The following is an 18,478-nucleotide window of genomic DNA, read 5'->3' on the forward strand; positions in this document are numbered from 1 at the left end:
TTTTAAGCATTTAGCCGGGCGTTGTAGCGGGCGCCTGTAGTCCCAGCTGCTCGGGAGGCTGAGGCAAGAGAATCGCGTAAGCCCAAGAGTTAGAGGTTGCTGTGAGCTGCGTGATGCCACGGCACTCTATCCGAGGGCGGTACAGTGAGACTCTGTCTCTACAAAAAAAAAATAAAAAAATAAAAAATAAATAAAATTTTAAGCATTTACCTTTTTTTTTTTTTTTGAGACAGAGTCTCGCTACGTTCCCCTGGGTAGAGTGCTGTTGCATCACAGCTCACAGCAACCTAAAACTCTTGGGCTTAAGCGATTCTCTTGCCTCAACCTCCCAAATAGCTAGGATTACAAGTGCCCGCCACGATGCCCAGCTATATTCTTGTTGCAGTTGTCACTGGTGGTTAGCTGGCCCAGGCTGGGTTCGAACCCGCCAGCCTTGGTGTATGTGGCTGGACCCATAACCATCGTGCTTCAGGCACCAAGCCAATTTTAAGCATTTTCAAAGACACACAAATCTCTAGAACATCTGATTTAAACTGTTTCTGCCAAAGTTTAATTCATGGGTACATTTCCTTAAACATATGTATAAGGCTACCTAGAGTATACTGTGTTCTCTTAAGTTTTTGTTTCAATTTAAATATTGTAAGTTAAGAAAATAAACCCCAAATTTTTATTTAAAATCAGTAAAATTTTAAATTTTCCTTTAAAAAGTACATAAATAAATTAAGTATCAATAATCAACTCAAATTAATTTATTATCTAAGTCAAATAAAAGGTAAATGGGGCTTTGCAGCTGTAGCTCAGGGGCTAGGGTGCCGGCTACTGTCCGGGCCTGCCAAACAACGACAACTACAACAACAAAAAATAGCTCGGCTTTACAGTGGATGCCTATAGTCCCAGCTACTGGGGAGGCTGAGGCAAGAGAATCACTTAAGCCCAAGAGTTGGAGGTTGCTATGAGCTATCACACCACAGCACTCTACTGAGGGTGAGACTGTCTCAAAAAAAAAAGGCAAATGGGCTACATATAGGAAGTTTAATGTCTAAATGTTATTTTCACAACAAAAAAAGTACCTGGCACATGAGACACAATACCTATTGAATATATATACATTATTTTATCAAGATTACATATGAAATTTAGTATCTAAATATTATTTTAACAACAAAAAAAAGTAGCTGGCACATTAGACACAATACCTATTAAATATATAGACATTATTTTATCAAGATTACTTTTAAACAAAAATAATTTTAAAATACTGGAAAATTTAACTATATTAAAATGAGACACCATCAAAGAAAAATATCTAAAAATGCATAGGAAATGAAACGAAAAAATGTATTCTCTGTACATCAAGAAATGCCCAGAATTCAACAAAAGTATGGTGCTATCTAAATGAAGGTAGCAAAACCTTATATAAGCAAGAAAAAAGAACTTTCTTACATAAAACAAAATCCACAAGCACCATAAAACAACAAGGGAAGGTGCAAGAAAGACAAAGACACGGGAGAAAGAGCCTCCAAACCTGCGCTATGAAATCAGGCGCCTCCAACCACAGGTGCTACTGAGCACTGCACCATGGCTACTCCAGAACTCAATTGGTAATTTTATTTATATTAATTGTAACTTTAAAAAATAACACTCAAGTCATTTATTACAAGACTTTTACATATGTTTTAGAACAACCTGGATTCGTGGATTTTTTCAACTGTACCCTTTTTAGGCTTTGAAAAAAAATCTAAATACACAACAAGTATCTGCAATGAAAATTAAATACCTATGGCTCAGTGCCTGTGGCTCAAGTGGTTAAGGCGCCAGCCACATAGACCTGAGCTGGCCCGTTCAAATCCAGCCTGGGCCCGCCAAACAACGGCTACAACCAAAAAATAGCTGGGCGTTGTGGCGGGCACCTGTAGTCCCAGCTACTTGGGAGGTGAAGGCAAGAGAATCACTTGAGCCCAGGAGTTGGAGGTTGCTATGAGCTGTGATGCCACTGCACTCTACCTAGGGCGACAGCTTGAGGCTCTGTCTCCAAAAAAAAAAAAAAAAGAAAAGAAAATTAAGTACCCAAATTAAGATGTACTATAGGTATATATGTCAGATTTCAAAGATATAGTATGAGAAAAAGGTAAAATATCTCACTAATAATTGTGATATTATTACATGTTGAAATGAGACTGTCTTGGGTATGCTGTGTTAAATAAAACATTATAATGAATTTCAACACCTATTTCTTTTAATGTACTTAACACAACTATTAAAAAACTTAAAATCACCTGTGGTTCACATTATATTCTTACTAATAATACTGTTCTAAACAATATACTCTAACACCTGAATAACTGCCCTCTCCCTTAGTTGTCCCTTCTCTATCATTACTAATAACAGTAACTAACTGATGTGGGTCACTTGGTGAACATTAGACACCATGCCAAATGCTTTGCATGGATTATCTCACCCAATCCTTCCAAAGTAGGAGTAGTTTTATCATTATCCTCATTTCAGAAAAGATTTAAAATTAAGCATCAGAGAAGCTTAAGTCATTTGCCAAGGTCACAAAGCAGTAAGTAATGATGCCATGATTAGAATACAAAGTCTTAAATTATTCTACCATTTCCTACCTGAAATTTATATCCCTGAATTTTACACTATGGTAATACACTGTCCCCAAAACAGATATTTTCCATTTTCCACTGATTCTAAAAGCCATTCAATAGGCTGGCTATGAGGTGGCTCATACCTATAATCCTAGCACTCTGCGAAGCTGAGGTGGGTGGACTGCTTGAGCTCAGGAGTTGGAGACTAGCCTGAGCAAGAGCCAGACCCTGTCTCTACTAAAAATAGAAAAACTAGTCAGGCGAATACCACAGTCCAAGTACCTGGAAGGCTGAGGGCAAAAGGATCTACTGAGCCCACAAGTTTGAAGCTGCTGTGAGCTATGATGATGCCACAGCACTCTACTCAGGACGACAGTGAGGCTCTGTCTAAATAAATAAATAAATAAACAAACCATTCACTTCCCTTCTTAAATTAAATACTAGGGAGGAAAAATATAAACCAAGTAACAAAAAATATCACCACATATTTTGGCTTCAAGAACAAAGATTAACTGAAGTTAGGGCGGCGCCTGTGGCTCAGTCGGTAAGGCACCGGCCCCATATACCGAGGGTGGCGGGTTCAAAACCAGCCCCGGCCAAACTGCAACCAAAAAATAGCCGGGCATTATGGCGGGTGCCTGTAGTCCCAGCTACTCGGGAGTCTGAGGCAAGAGAATCGCTTAAGCCCAGGAGTTGCAGGTTGCTGTGAGCTGTGTGAGGCCACGGCACTCTACCGAGGGCCATAAAGCGAGACTCTGTCTCTACAAAAAAAAAAAAAAAAAAAAAGAAAAGCATTTGACTTCCAATAATTAAGTGAACAGGTAGTAAGTACTCTATTTTATCTTAATGCAATGCACACTGACCATACCAAGTACATATTCTAAACTATTACCAATTGAGAATTTGAAGACATATAGTAAAGTGGTCCTTACCCAGCCCAACATATATTAGTTATTATTTTTTGGCACTTATAAACCAAACACAGTAATAAAGTATTTTGCATTCACAATATTTAATTTGTAACAAAGCACTTAAGTAAACATTATTATACACATATTTCATATACTGGAAATAAAACTCAAAGAAGTGCATTGTCTAAGGCCATGTAACTAGTTACGAGGTAGAGCAGGATTTAAACCTAACAAATCAATTCCAGTCTCTATTATCAAAGTGATGAAGTGTCACTTGAATTTATCACCTCCATTAAAATGAGGTTTAAATATTTTAATTTAAAATATCTTAGGTAACAAGTGAGATACAGTACCCTAAGTACTATTGTTACTATCCTCCAAGTGGAGATCCTTTCTCAGAAGAATTTTTATTGAAAGTGAAAGTGAAAGCATGCTCTCAAAAGAAAAAGGGCCAGGGCTTGGCACCTATAGCTCAGGGGCTAAGGCACCGGCCACATACACTGGGGCAGGAGGGTTCAAACCTGGCCTGGGGCTGCCAAACAACAATAACAACTACAAACAAAAAAAAATAGTCAGGCGGGCATTGTGGCGGGCTCCTGTAGTCCCAGCTACTTGGGAGGCTGAGGCAAGAGAATCACTTAAGCCCAAGAATTTGAGGTGACTGTGAGCTGTAACGCCACGGCACTCTACTAAGGGTGACACAGTTGAGACTCTGTCTCAAAAAAAAAGAAAAGAAAAGAAAAATAACTGGTAGGTTCAAAAAGAACAGCTGTACCAAAAGGAAGAGGGTTTTAGTCTTAGGAAGTGTCACAAACTGAGAGGTTCGTGGTTCAAGGTTAAAGGGTCGGTTTTTACTAAGAACTTGGGTAGTAATTCCTAAACTTGGGTTCTCTCCTATTCTTATTCTTTATACAGTTCTTTCAGAACTGTCATGACAATTTCAAGGCTGGAGAAATTTTAAACACTGCTGTGAATGATACTGTAATTAGCCAAAGTTCATGTACAGTGAGGTTGAAACTGGTTCTCTCTGTGGGCATTAGCACCCCCTTTAGTTAGACTTTAACACCTCCACCCACTCTGGTCTCAGCCTTGTCTCCTACCCTAATGTTTCCCCCCCTCAAGAGCTTTTGGGTCCTTGGAATAGAGGCTGAGGAAATAAGATCCATCTTCTGAAGCTGCTTCCTGCTCATAAAGGGCACTGACCCTGCCTGTGGGCATCAGAGTCTCTCATATCTTGTTTGTTTGTTTGTTTTTTAAGACAGAGTCTCACTATGTCGCCCTTGGTAGAGTGCTGCGGTGTCACAGCTCAGAGCAACCTCAAACTCTTGGGCTTAAGTGATTCTCTTGCCTCCGCCTCCCAAGTAGCTGAGACTACACAATGCCCTCCACAATGCCCAGTTATTTTTTGTTGCAGTTGTCGTCGTCGTTTAGCAGGCCTGGGCCAGTTTCAAACCCGCCAGCCTTGGTGTATGTGGCTGGCGCCATAACCACTGTGCTATAGGCACTGAACCTCTCCTATCTTGTTCTATATTTATTAATGGAACTGAGTGCCAGGGCATGATGGGCTTTAAGGCACCTCACTATGGTGGGAGGAAACTTCAGGACCCTCAGAGAAGTCAGGTGGCCGTCAGGGGGATTTTGATAGTCTCTTTATCTCCCTGAAGACAGATGGGGTGGAACCCTTAGAGTGCCATGACATGTTATGTGGTAGTCTGGACAACCTGAGAAGACAAGAGATTTTAAAAGTCTAGTAATACAAGGAAAGAAAAGGAAAGTAAAAACTATGATAATAATGGAGATTATAAAGGACCATAGCATGTGCCTAAAAGCAGGCCATCAGGATAGTTTGTTCCATATGTCAGAAGCCCCCATCTGACTTTCTCTTTTGATGGCCTATACAATGTACTACTGGCTGGTTTCCGGGCAGCATGTTAATAATTGAAGGATTCTAAAATGATGTTTTATGGAGGAACTGTTTGTTGTTAGTAATCGCCATTCTTTCCAAATGGGTATGAAGGATGAAGAAGGCATATGTCGAGTCTGTGTAGATGTTAATTCTCTTTTTCCTTCCCAATTTTCAGGCTCTATGAAAGCAATCAGAAGTGGACAGAAGTGTTGAGAGGAAGAGGTCTCGTTTTTACACCATTAAGGCTGACTACAGCATATCCTCTTTTAGCACCATTCAGCACGACACTACTGCCACCTGTATAACATTCACCTGGGCTTCAAAGGAGTGTTTTTTGTTTTTGTTTTTGAGATAAGCATTTTTTCATCCCCGGTACAGTGCCATTGTGTCATAGGTCATAGCAACCTCAACTTCTTAGCCTCAGGTGATTCTCTTGCCTCAGCCTCCTGCATTGCTGAGACTCCAGATGCCTGCCACAGTGCTCAGCTATTTTTAGAGATGGAAGTCTCACTCTTACTCAGGCTGGTCTCAAACTCCTGAGCCCAAGCAATCCACCCACTTCAGCCTCCCAGAGTAGTAGGATTACAGGCATGAGCCACCACATCTGGCCTCAATGGAGTGTCTTTTAGGTCTGGTCTGCCAAAATATACTTATTCTATAGTTTTTGTATAGGAATGTGCTAAGTTGATAAGGGGTCCCAGGGGCATCAGGATGGCTGGATTTAAAGTTTGGGACACCTCCAAACCGATTTCTGGAGAGTCCTGAAGGAGGGCCTAGAATTTGGTATAGTATCCTCCTATTAGCCAATGGTTATCTTTTATGTTTAAAACTCCTTGTACCTGGTTTGGGAGTTCTGACATTTTTTATTTATTTATTTATTTATTTATTTATTTTTTTTGCAGTTTTTGCCGGGGCTGGGTTTGAACCCACCACTCCAGCATATGGGGCCGGCACCCTACTCCTTTGAGCCACAGGCGCCAACTGGGAGTTCTGACTTTTAAGAACATCTCTGAAGTTAACTTAGTGGTCTCTTTGACCAATAGGGCTGTGGCCACTACTGCTCTTAAGCATCCAAGCCATCCTGTGGCCATTGAGTCCAAATGCTTAGAGAAGCAAGCCACCAACAGAAAGAGACCCCCAGGAGTTCAAGGCTTCAGTGAACAAGGAACGCACCACTGCACTCCAACCTGGGTGATAGAGTGAGACCTTGTCTCTCTCTTTTTTTTTTTTTTGTAGTTTTTGGCCTGGGCTGGGTTTGAACCCACCACCTCCGGCATATGGGGCTGGCGCCTACTCCTCTGAACCACAGGCGCCGCCCGAGACCTTGTCTCTTTAAAAGAAAAAAATGCAATCACTCAAGGTCCCCCTCCATTATTTTCTACAGTAATCCTCTGGGAAATCATAGTAAATAGAAAAGCTACCACCTGCTTAAAAAGTGAGTTGTAGCTTTTAAAGTAAGACAGATTCAAGTCATAAACAAACTATGGAGTTAAGCAGCACTCATCTATTTTATCATCACCATCCTCAACACATACAGGTCTGGAAAGGCTAAATTCTAAATGAAAAACCTGCCTTCTCCATGAATGGATCAACAAAGGGTGGTACACGTATAGCATGGAATACTATTCAGCCATTAAAAAAGATGGAGCCTTTACATCTTTTACATTTAGATGGAGCTGAAATATATTTTTCTTAGTAAAGTATCACAAGAATGGAAAAATAAATATCCAATGTATTCCATATTAATATGAAATCAATATATAAACAATTACACATGTTCATAAGAACAATAAAACACAAGTATAGTTTAGTACAGGGGTAGAGGGAGGCGGGAAGGGGGAGGATGACTAGCAGAAGGAGGGAGGCCATGAGGCAGGATCTCACCTGATGTGCACACTGTGAGGGTGTCTAACACGCCCCCCCCCCCCGGGTGAGGGGCTCTTTTACAGATGGAACTTTACCCTAGAAGTGAGAACAATGTAACCTAAAAATTTGTACCCTCATATTAACTTGAAATAAAAAAACAAATTTAAAAAGACAAATATCTAATTAGCTGTATATCTTCAGGGCTGTGTGAGGTTAAAATCTTATCATGAATAAATAGTCCACTTGTATAGAACTGGGAAGTTCTGGGGAAAAGAAAAACCTTGCCTTCAGAAGAGTCAGGTATTTAGCCTGGAGTTTACCATACCTACTGGTTACCTTGGAGACCACCCATCCCCCACACATCTACCTAGAAGATCAACCAGAAGGCATCAATTAATTGTGTATTCTTTGCATGGCTTATCTGCATTGGCATATAATTTCTATCCTCATAAATTTTTTTTGGTGGTAAACAGTAAATATTAATCTCATTTCACAGACAGGCCTAAAAGGCTAAATCATTTTGCTAAACTAAGGAGCCTGTGGCAAGCAGAATACCTCCTGTCCCCAAAATGTCCACTTTCTAACCTCCAGAATACATGAAATGTTATGTTACCTAGCAAGGGGGAATTTAAAGTTGTAGATGGAATTAAGTTTGCTATTCAGTTGACCTTAAAATGGGGGGGATTATCCTGGACTATCTGGGTGAGCCTGCTGTTAACACAAGCGCCCTTATAAGTGGAAAAGGAAGGCGACAGAGGTAAGAGATTTGGAGACACTAAGTGGCTAGCTTTGAGACAAAGGAGACCAGGAGTAAAAGAACCATACAGTCCCTAGAAGCTGGAAAAAGCAGGGAAACCAATTTTCCCCTCGAGCCTCTAGGAGGAATGCAGCCCAGTAAGACATACCTGTGCTTCTGACTTACAGAATTATAAAATAATAAATCTGTGTTATTCTGAGTCACTAAATTTGTGGCAATTTGTTACAGCATCAGTAAGAAACAAATACAGAGTCCAATTCTGCCACCATTCTGCAAAAAATAATCTTTTAGGGCTGGGCACTGTGGCTCATGCCTGTAATCCTAGCACTTGGTGAGGCCGAGGTGCGTGGATTGCCTGAACTCAAAAATTTGAGACCAGCCTGAGTTGGTGTAAGACCCAGTCTCTAAAAAATAGCAGGGCGTTGTGGCAGGCACCTGTAGTCCCAGCTACTTGGGAGGGTGAGATAAGAGAATCGCTACAGCCCAAGCATTTGAGGTTGTTGTGAGATCTGAAGCCATGGCACTCCACCAAGGGTGACAAAGTGAGACTCTCTCTCCCCGCCCCCCCAAAAAATAACTTACCAAATAGTTGTGTAAAGAACGTAAATAGTACACAGTAAAATTTAGCAATGATATGCTTATAAAAGCCTCAGTCCTATTCAACACCAGGTCTTCACCTCTAAAAGATTTTAAATAATTCTGAATTTGAAACATAATATTCCTTAAAAATATAACAGCAATTTATTTGCCCAGCACCAAGGGAGAATGAAGTTTTCAATAAGTTTATACTTTCCCAAAAACTTTCTGAAAATTTAATGAAACTTTCTAGATCTACTTCCCTTGCCCTCTTAAACAAAGATAAGGAACCTATTAAAAGGTTGATAGACCAACTCAAGGTCTAGGTTTGAAAATTGAACATTAATGCTAAACAATACATGTGTCTTAGTTTTTAAAGTGTCTCTTTTTCCTTCGGTGTCCCAGTCTATCCAACTCTCAACTATGTTCTCAAAACTCTTCCCTCTTGATATAATACACACAAAGTATTTGTTGTTGTTTTATTGAGACAGGGTCTTGCTATGCTATCCAGGCTGGCCTCAAGCCTCCCATTCCCAGTAGCTGGGGGAGCTCTCACAGTATTTGATAGTTCTACACCATCCGTGGACTAAGGAAATTAGATAGCCAAGTAAAGATATAAATTAAATAAGAGGTAGAAGAGGCTCAGCGCCCATAGCTCAATGATTAGGGCTCCAGCCACATACACCAGAGCCGGCAGGTTCGAACCCAGCCCAGGCCTGCTAAACAACGACAGCTACAACAAAAACAGCTGGATGTTGAAGTGGGCGCCTATAGTCCCAGCTACTCAGGAGGCTGAGGCAAGAGAATCGCTTAAGCCCAAGAGTTTGAGGTTGCTGTGAGTTGTGATGCCACAGCACTCTATTGAGGGTGACATAGTTAGACTCTGTCTCAAAAAAAAAAAAAAAAAAAAAAGAGGTAGAACAGCATTAGCATTAATAAGAGTTCTGGTTTGGAACAGTTAAGGTTTAAATGACGTAAACTACATAATCTCTCTCAGCCTTCATTTTTTCATCTGTAAGATAAGAATATTCATAAATACCTCTCAGGATTTTTTTGAGGATTAAACATTAAAATTTAAGAAAAGACTGACACATATTAAGCATCAAAGTAGCAGCAAAATTATCATCCTTAAATAACAAAAATGATGATGATGATGATAGCATAAGGAATATGACCAGGGCAGAGGCTGGTTTAATAAATATTTTAATACTATTTAAAAACAAGACAAAATTGATGCCAGTCTGACAATGAGATAAATGTGATGTTAACCAAAGCAATAAAAGATGAATTCAGAAATTACATCTTTTCTAAAAATTAGAATTATGCTAATTACCAAGGTACATGAGGATTATTTAACCTTTATTATCACAGACTTACATTCATGTCAAGGCATCTATCTTTTTTTTGTTTTGTTTTGTTTTTGAGATGGAATCTCACTATGTTGCCCTCAGTAGAGTGACGTCACGTCACAGCTCAAAGCAACCTCAAACTCTTGGGCTTAAGTGATTCTCTTGCCTTAGCCTCTCAAGTAGCTGGGACTACAGGCCCCCGCCACAATGCTTGGCTACTTTTTTGCTGCAGTTGTCATTGTTGTTTAGCTGGCTCTGGCTGGATTCGAATCCGCCAGCCTCAGTGTATGTGGCTGGTGCCATAACCACTGTGCTATGGGCGCTGAGTCCAAAGCATCTTTCTTAACACTCCAAATGTGAATACATGATTTTCAGACTCTATGATCCCTTAAATAAAATATTTTTGCAACTATCGTATACATTAATTGTACCCCCCCCATAACCTCCACCAATGCAGAAAGATTGAAGTTGAAATTCTTCCAACTAGGAGGAAAAAAAAGAGAAAAAAAATTGCACATATAAATTTGAGAAAAATAATTAAAGGGGGAATGAAATAATAGAACCAAAACAAGTAAATAGAAAATGTGTCAAATAAAGTAAATTTACAATTTAAAGGAAGCTACCCAGATTGTTAATATTTTTTTTATAGTCCATATAATCTTCTGTGTGGTTAACCAGCAGAATACTTAGGGTCTTGAATCCACATGGGCAAATGAACTTGGAAAGTCTCTTCCTCTACGGGCCAGTGTTTCCATTGAAAAGGCAATATAACCCAAGAATTCGTTTTTCTCCTACTTGTTTTTTTTTTTTTTTAATTTATTTTTAGAGATGGGGTCTCGCTATGTTGCCCAGGCTGGAGTGTAGTGGCTATTCACGGGTGCAACGCCACTACTGATCAGCACAGGAGTTTTGACCTGTTCCATTTCCAACCTGGGCCAGTTCACCCCTCCTTAGGCAAGATGGTGGCCCCCCCACTCCTGGGAGGTCACCATAGTGATGCCAAACTTAGTGAGGATACCTAATCAGCATAGCACACTACAGCCCAGACCTCCTGGACTCAAGCCATCCTCCTGTCTCAGCCTCCCAAGTAGCTGGGACTACAGGCGCACGCCACTGCATTGGGCACCTGTTTTTCTCTTACTTTAGAATATTGTCTTCAAAGCATTATACTAGTTTCCTCTAACATTTTAACTTACAATACTAATTTTCTTTTCTTTCCTTTCTTTTTTTTTAAGAGACAAAGTCTCAGTATGTTGCCAACCCTGATGCAGTGGGTATTCACAGGCATAATTAGGATGCACTACAAACTGGGCTCAAGCGATCCTCCTGCCTCAACTACCCCAGCAGCTGAAACTATAGGCACATGCCACTGTGCCCAACACAAAAATAATTTTCAAGTTAGCAAACATTCTCCCAAAAGTTCATTTTAATATAATCTCTTCTCTTTTTTTTTTTTTTTTTTTAATTTGGCCGGGGCTGGGTTTGAACCCGCCACCTCCGGCATATGGGACCGGTGCCCTACCCGCTGAGCCACAGGCGCCGCCCAATCTCTTCTCATTTTTAAGAGAACATGGTAAATTTATGTAAGAATGTTTAATAGGTACCCTCATATCCACTCTTTCTAATTTGGGGGATCTTCTCTTAGGCATTGTTCCTCTTCAATTAGCTTCTTCCTTTGAGCTACCCACACCACATTCCTTATTTTCCCCCCCAAGTTTTCCCATTCTTTTTTTTTTTTTTTTTCTTTTTGAGACAGAGTTTTACTCTGCTGTCACTCTGGGTAGAATACTGTGGCATCATCAGAGCTCACAACAACCTCAAACTCTTGGGCTCAAATGATCCTCTTGCCTCAGTTTTTCTATTTTTAATAGAGATGGGGTCTCGCTCTTGATTAGACTGGTCTCAAACTACTTTTTTCTTTTTCTTTTTTGAGACAGTCTCACTCTGTGCCTTAGGTAGAGTACCATGGCTTCATAGCCTAGAGCAACCTCAAACTCTTGGGGCTGAGCAATCCTCTTGCCTCAGCTTCCCCAGTAGCTGGGACTACAGGCACCTGCTACTAATGCCCAGCTGGTTTTTCTATTTTTAGTAGAGACAGGGTCTCGATCTTGCTCAGGCTGGTCTCAATCTCCTGAGCTCAAGCAATCCACTTGTGTCAGCCCCTCAGAGGGCTAGAATTACAGACATGAGCCACCACAACCAGCCCCCTTGTTTTTTCTTAAGCCAGCTCTTCCCTAGCTACAATTTGATTTCTCAAAATTCAATACTTATGTTTTCCAAAATCACTCCGTAGAGCTCCATGAAATTTGGATTTTGTCCTCTCCAATTATTTGCAGATTTGCACAGACTTTGGTCTTTTCTCAAGATCCCATTCTCCTCAAAACCTCTCTTCTCTGGCAGGACATCTCTGGCCATTTTGCTTCTAATATTATCTTCTGCCTAACTCCCAACCTCTCCAACTCTACTTTCTCCTTCTCCCTAAATCAGTATTCCCCAGATTTGGAGGTCCCCTACATGTGTACATAGATACTTTCCAAATATCCATCCATATGCATATCTTCAACTGTATGCTCAGATCTAGTAAATCAGTTCAAATCTTTTTAACAACTTCCATTCTTTCTTTCTTTTTTTTTTTTTTAACAGAGTCTCACTCTGTAACCCTAAAGGGCCCTGGCCTCAGGCTAAAGGGCCCTGGCCTCAGCCTAGCTCACAGCAATCTCAAACTACTAGGCTCAAGCAATCCTCCTGCCTCAATCTCCTGAGTAGCTGGGACTACCAGTACATACCACTATAGCTAGCTATTTTTTTCTATTTTTAGTAGAAATGGAACCTTACTTTGCTGAGGCTGGTCTTGAATTCCTGACCTTGGGCAGTCCTCTTGCCTCAGCTCCCAGGGTACTAGGATACAGGTGTGAGCCACTGTGCCTGGCCGCCAGTCATTTTTCAACTGTTTACTGCAAATTTCCCTTTGGCTATCTAGCAATCACTTTGGACTCAATACATAGTACCACCAACTCACCATATACCATGTATTTTCTTTCTAAATTACCTCCCTGTTCTGACATCCCCATCTCTACTAGAGATGCCAAACTACCTTTAGGGAGGTAGATAATATAATGGCCAACCCTTGAAATTTTTTTTTTTGTTTTGAGACAAAGTCTCACTATGTCGCCCTCGGTAGAGTGCTGTAGCATCACAGCTCACAGCAACCTCAAACTCCTGGGCTTAAGCGATTCTCTTGCCTCAGCCTCCCAAGTAGCTGGGACTACAGGTGCCCACAACCCTTGAGATTCTTAAGCTAGCCTAGCTGATTTCACATCTGGCTAAGCCACTTACTAGCTGTGTATCCTTGAACAAGTTAACCTCTTTAAGCCTCAACCTCCTTATCTGGAAAAAAATTTAAAAAGATAACATTTTCTTGCAGACTTTTTGTGGCTTATAAGCAAGATATCTTATGGAAAGCTCCCAGTACAATATGAAACATGTAACAGGCATTGAATAAATATCTGCTACTTTAAAAAAGTGTTCAATACCATGATGGAAGTAAATTCTAGCTTTAAAACTGTTTTCTTTCAATACAGAAAGTAGGCAAAAAACTACACTTACTATTCAATAAAGCCATCAAAAGGTCACAAAAACAACTTTATTACTCATTTAGAATGACTAGTGGAGAGGCAGCAGGATTCAGTTTACCAACAAGAGAGCAGGCTTTAACATCAGTTGAATGTGTGCCTGTGGGCAAATCACTCAACATCTTTACATCTGTTTCTTCAACCATAAAAAAGGAAAAATGCTGCTGACCTGCCTCAAAGGGATGTTATTAAAAACAGCTAATGATTATAAAACTTTAAAAGTATGATGTGCCGGCTCGGCGCCTGTGGCTCAAGTGGCTAAGGTGCCAGCCACATAGACCTGAACTGGTGGGTTTGAATCCAGACTGGGCCTGCCAAACAACGATGGCTGCAACAACGACAACAAAAAAAGCCAGGTGTAGCGGCGCCTGTGGCTCAAAGGGGTAGGGCGCTGGTCCCATATGCCGGAGGTGGCGGGTTCAAACCCAGCCCTGGCCAAAAACCACAAAAAAAAAAAAAAAATAGCCAGGCCTGTAGTCCCAGCTACTTGGGAGGCAGAGGCAGAAGAATTGCTTGAGCCCAGGAGTTGGAGGTTGCTATGAACTATGATGCCACAGAACTCTACCTAGGGTGACAGCTTGAGGCTCTGTCTCCCAAAAAAAAAAAAAAAAAAAAGATGTGCCATATAAAAACGTTATGTAACTTTAATGTTAAAAAATCCTTTATAAGCCATATATTTTGACCCTGAGCATCTGCTAGGGTCACTGTTTACAATGGTCTGATGCAAAATTAACCTTTCTAATAATGACTATTAGCAGGGATTCTAAAGAAGAACATAAGTGTCTTTAGAACTAGCCAGATAGCACAGGGATGCTCCTTTACTAATCCACTTAGCTTATCTTTTAGTAGCAATCTTATGCAATTAGATTTCATTAGTATGAAAGTCAGTAGCTGCAATAATTTACAACACTGTGAGAAGTTCTGTACATGCTGCAGGTAATGGGACTACTTGGCACCTAACAGTACTAGACACCCAAATAAACTATCAATACACACTGAATACCTACTGAATGCTAAATACTCTATTATGCAAGGCTTCTACGTTATCTACCAAAACTAAAAGAAACACAGTGGTGCCCTATATACATCATTTGGTCATAGAGAAAATTAACACATTAAATGCAAATAAAATCTCATTAAAGCCATCAAAATGAATGACACAGACCTAGATGTATGGATATAAAAGAAAACGTAAAAATCATGCTCAACATAAGGGTATATGGCACACCTGGGTACAGGACACAACTACAACAGAGACTCTACACAACAAACGTAAACACTGTGACCTAATTTACCCTTACATTAATCTGAAATTTTAAAAAATGAATTATATCTGTAATATGAACCCATTTTTATAAAACCAAACATAAAATAAATAGTTACAAATGTAAGTTTATATATACAATGAAAAGGTATAGAAGAATACACCCAAACTGTTCAATCGAGTTGCCAAGAGAAAGTAAGACTTCTACTATTGTGTATTATTCTGTAATTTTTAATTTTTATTACAGACTTTTATTGCTTTCATAATAAATGCTTTTTTTCCTTCTTTTTTTTTTAAATTACAGGGGAAAGCACAAACACTAAAGATGAGTTCATGCTATATTGCCCAGGCTGAAGTACACTGCTCAGCTTCTTGAGTAGCTAGGGACTATAGGAACACATCACAACTCCCACAATTTTTTTTTTTTTTTGGTAGAAATGGGGTATTGCTCTGTTACGGAGGCTAACCTCAAAAACTCCTGAGCTGGCCAGGTGCTCATGCCAGTAATCCTAGCACTCTGGGAGGCTGAGGTGAGTGGATTGCTTGAGCTCATGGGTTCAAGACCACCTGAGCAAAAAGCAAGACCCTGGTCTCTACTAAAAATAGAAAACTGAGGCAAGAGAATCACTTGAGCCTAGAGTTGGAGGTTGCTGTGAGCTATGACGTCACAGCACTCTACCCAGAGCAGCTTGAGACTCTGCCTCAAAAAAAAAAAAAAAAAACACTCGGCCTGTGGAGGTGAGTGAAGCACCTGCTGCAGAACTTTGGGAGCAAATAACTGGGGTGGGCTCATCCAAGTACCTTGACGAGGCACCCGAGTGCCTTGGAATATCTGCCAGCCGGTGATTTCCGTGGGCTGCAGGAAAAGAGAGGACAGGATGCAGGAGACTTGGGACGGATGGTGTTGGTCCTCTGACTCCCCAGAACTGGTACACCGGTAATCAGAGTGGGCCTGAGCGGAGTGAAGTAGAGGCACTTTGTTCGCCTGCAGTTACCAGTCTGCTGGGAACAGGACTTCTAAAAGGCAAATATGTCTGGAAGGCTATGGTCCAAGGCCATTTTTGCTGGCTATAAGAGAGGTCTCTGGAACCAAAGAGAGCACACAGCTCTTCTTAAAATTGAAGGTGTTTATGCCTGAGATGCCTAATTTTATCTGGGCAAGAGATGTGCTTATGTATACAAAGCAAATAACAACAGAGTAAATCCTGGTGGCAAACCAAACCAGAGTAATCTGGGGAAAGATAACTCGAGCCCAACGTAACAGTGGCATGGTTTGTGCCAAATTCCGAAGCAACCTTCCTGCTAAGGCCATTGGACACAGAATCCGTGTGATGCTGTACCCCTCAAGGATTTAAAGTGATGAAAAGTAAATAAAAGTGGATTTGTGCTGTTGTAAAAAAAAAAAAAGACACTCCTGAGCTTTAGCTATCCTCCTGATTCAGACTCTGAAAGTGTAGGGAATACAGGTGTGGATTACCTTACCCAGCCAAAAACTGGGTTTGGTAGTAGTAGATTGTGGTAGTAGTAGAACTACTTTAAAAAATATTCCTACCAGACAGACCAAAGCAAAAGTTCTGACTTACTAAATGGCAAAAGCCCTCGGGTTTGACTTAAGAAAAACAACACTGAGCAATTTTCACTAAGAATATTCAGATTAAAAAAAAAAAACAACAACAGAAATAGGGCTGGGTGCCTTGGCTCATGCGTATAATGTCAGCACTCTGGGAGGCCAAGGCAGGAGGATCAGAGGACAGCTCAAGGTCAAAAGTTCAGACCACCCTGAGCAAGGGTGAGACTCCATCTTTAGAAAAAATTAGCCTGGAGTGCATCTGTAGTCCCAGGTACGCAGAAGGCTAAAGTAAGAGGATTGTTTGAGCGCAAAAGTTTGAGGTCAAAATGAGCTAGGATGACGCCACTGCACTCTGGCCAGGGCAACAGAAAGAGACTCTGCTCCCACCCCCAACAAAACAAAACAAAACAGAAATGGGTCCTTTGATATCTTTATCAAGAAAAATAGTAAATGTGAAAAGCTAAATATTTTTTAAAGTTACAAATAAGCGTAGTCAAGCTGCCTCACTTAAACTGTAATAGCAATAGTGATCCTTTGTCTTCAGACCTGTTTCACTTCCCTTTCACTCCTCTCTGAAGTAGAGACTCCAGGATTGGCAAGGCTCCAGCAGGTATTTGCCCCACCCCCAGAGGCTCACCATGCTAGACCAGCTTTAGGTGACTAAGTGCCACATCAGAATAGCAATCTGATCAAGAGATGAAAAAAAAAATTGCCCTACATAAGTAAGGCTTGAGGCAGATGCTTACACAGAAAATAAGTTTCTCCAGTGGTTCACCTAATCCAGCAAAAACCCTAGGCTTGGAAGTTAAATTTACTTTTCCCTTAAAAGAATTCCTTCTGGATAAGACAGCAGCAAATTAGGAGAGAGGACAAGTATTATATTCACTAAGAAAAGTTTCTGCATCAATAAATACTGAGAAAATAAAGGTGAGAATTGAGAGCAAGAAGTTCTTAGAATAATGAAATCTGGTTTTCACCTTCCATTAAACCTTGTTTTAAAGGATTAAAAAAAAAAAAGATAACAGATTGTAATCTTAATCACAAAACTGCAATAAACTACCAAAAAAAGAGTGGAGTCACTGTATCACCCTAAAAGCCTAGTTAAATTCGCATCAACTTGCACATTCTTTCCATAGAACTAATTATAATAGCTATACTTTATTAGAAACTTACCATGTAATAACCCTGTTGTCACATTTAGTCACCCCGAACAAGCCCAAGAGGTAAATACAACAACCATTCCTCAATTTAAATGAGGACACCAGCCTTCTTGGAAATTTAAGAAAGCTGCCTAAAACTTGGTAAAGAGGAGTTGGTTGAATTTGATCCCAAGCACCTTTGATTGACAGGTGCTTGGGATCAAATTAAACATCACCTTACAACACAAGTGACAGCCATCTGCCAACAATACACTACACGTACTGATTGCTCAGAACAATGCCAAGCACGGTGTATAGCACTTTCAATATGTTATTTCATTTAGTCTAACTTATACCACCTTATAAGATAGATGCTATTATTTCTATTTTATAAAACATGAAACTGATATTTATGTTCATTTCAAAAATAAATAATTTTACTCGTACCACAACAGCCAAAAGGACAGAGACCAGATTGGAACAGGGAACTCTCTCTCTCCAAGACATATGCTCTTAATCTCTAAGCTACAATGTTTATTGGACACTTTAGCTAAACAAAGACAATTTTTACCGTCACATTCATGCAGTAAATTAGGAGAGAGGACAAGTTATTATGTTCACTATGAGAAGTTTCTGCATCAGTAAGAACCAGGAAATTAAAGGTTAGAAATGAGAGCAATAGAAAAATCTGATTCTTTATATTTAAATAAATTCATCACATACATTAATTATATATAACATAAAGTATATATTTTTACTATCAACCTAAAGCAAATCTTTTCTTTAAATGCTATTTTCTCGAATGTTTTAAGTTTATAATTTTCATTTCTGCTATTAAAATGAATGATATTTCTGGTTTTTTTATAGAATGGGAGTCTCACTTTATTGCTTAGGCTGGAGTGCAGTTTATC

The 18,478-nt window shown here is 40.1% G+C and overlaps 1 protein-coding gene and 1 pseudogene across 5 annotated transcripts in view; one reads left to right on the plus strand and one right to left on the minus strand.

Annotated features, from left to right (window-relative positions):
• ARID4B (AT-rich interaction domain 4B) overlaps positions 1 to 18,478 on the minus strand; it is a 166,160-nt gene that overhangs the window by 134,268 nt on the left and 13,414 nt on the right. The gene's annotated exons all lie outside the window — the stretch shown is intronic.
• Positions 15,623 to 16,279, plus strand: LOC128596240 (60S ribosomal protein L35a-like; annotated as a pseudogene).

The sequence above is a fragment of the Nycticebus coucang genome, chromosome 10 (genome assembly GCF_027406575.1).
Source record: "Nycticebus coucang isolate mNycCou1 chromosome 10, mNycCou1.pri, whole genome shotgun sequence".
Taxonomy (NCBI): domain Eukaryota; kingdom Metazoa; phylum Chordata; class Mammalia; order Primates; family Lorisidae; genus Nycticebus; species Nycticebus coucang.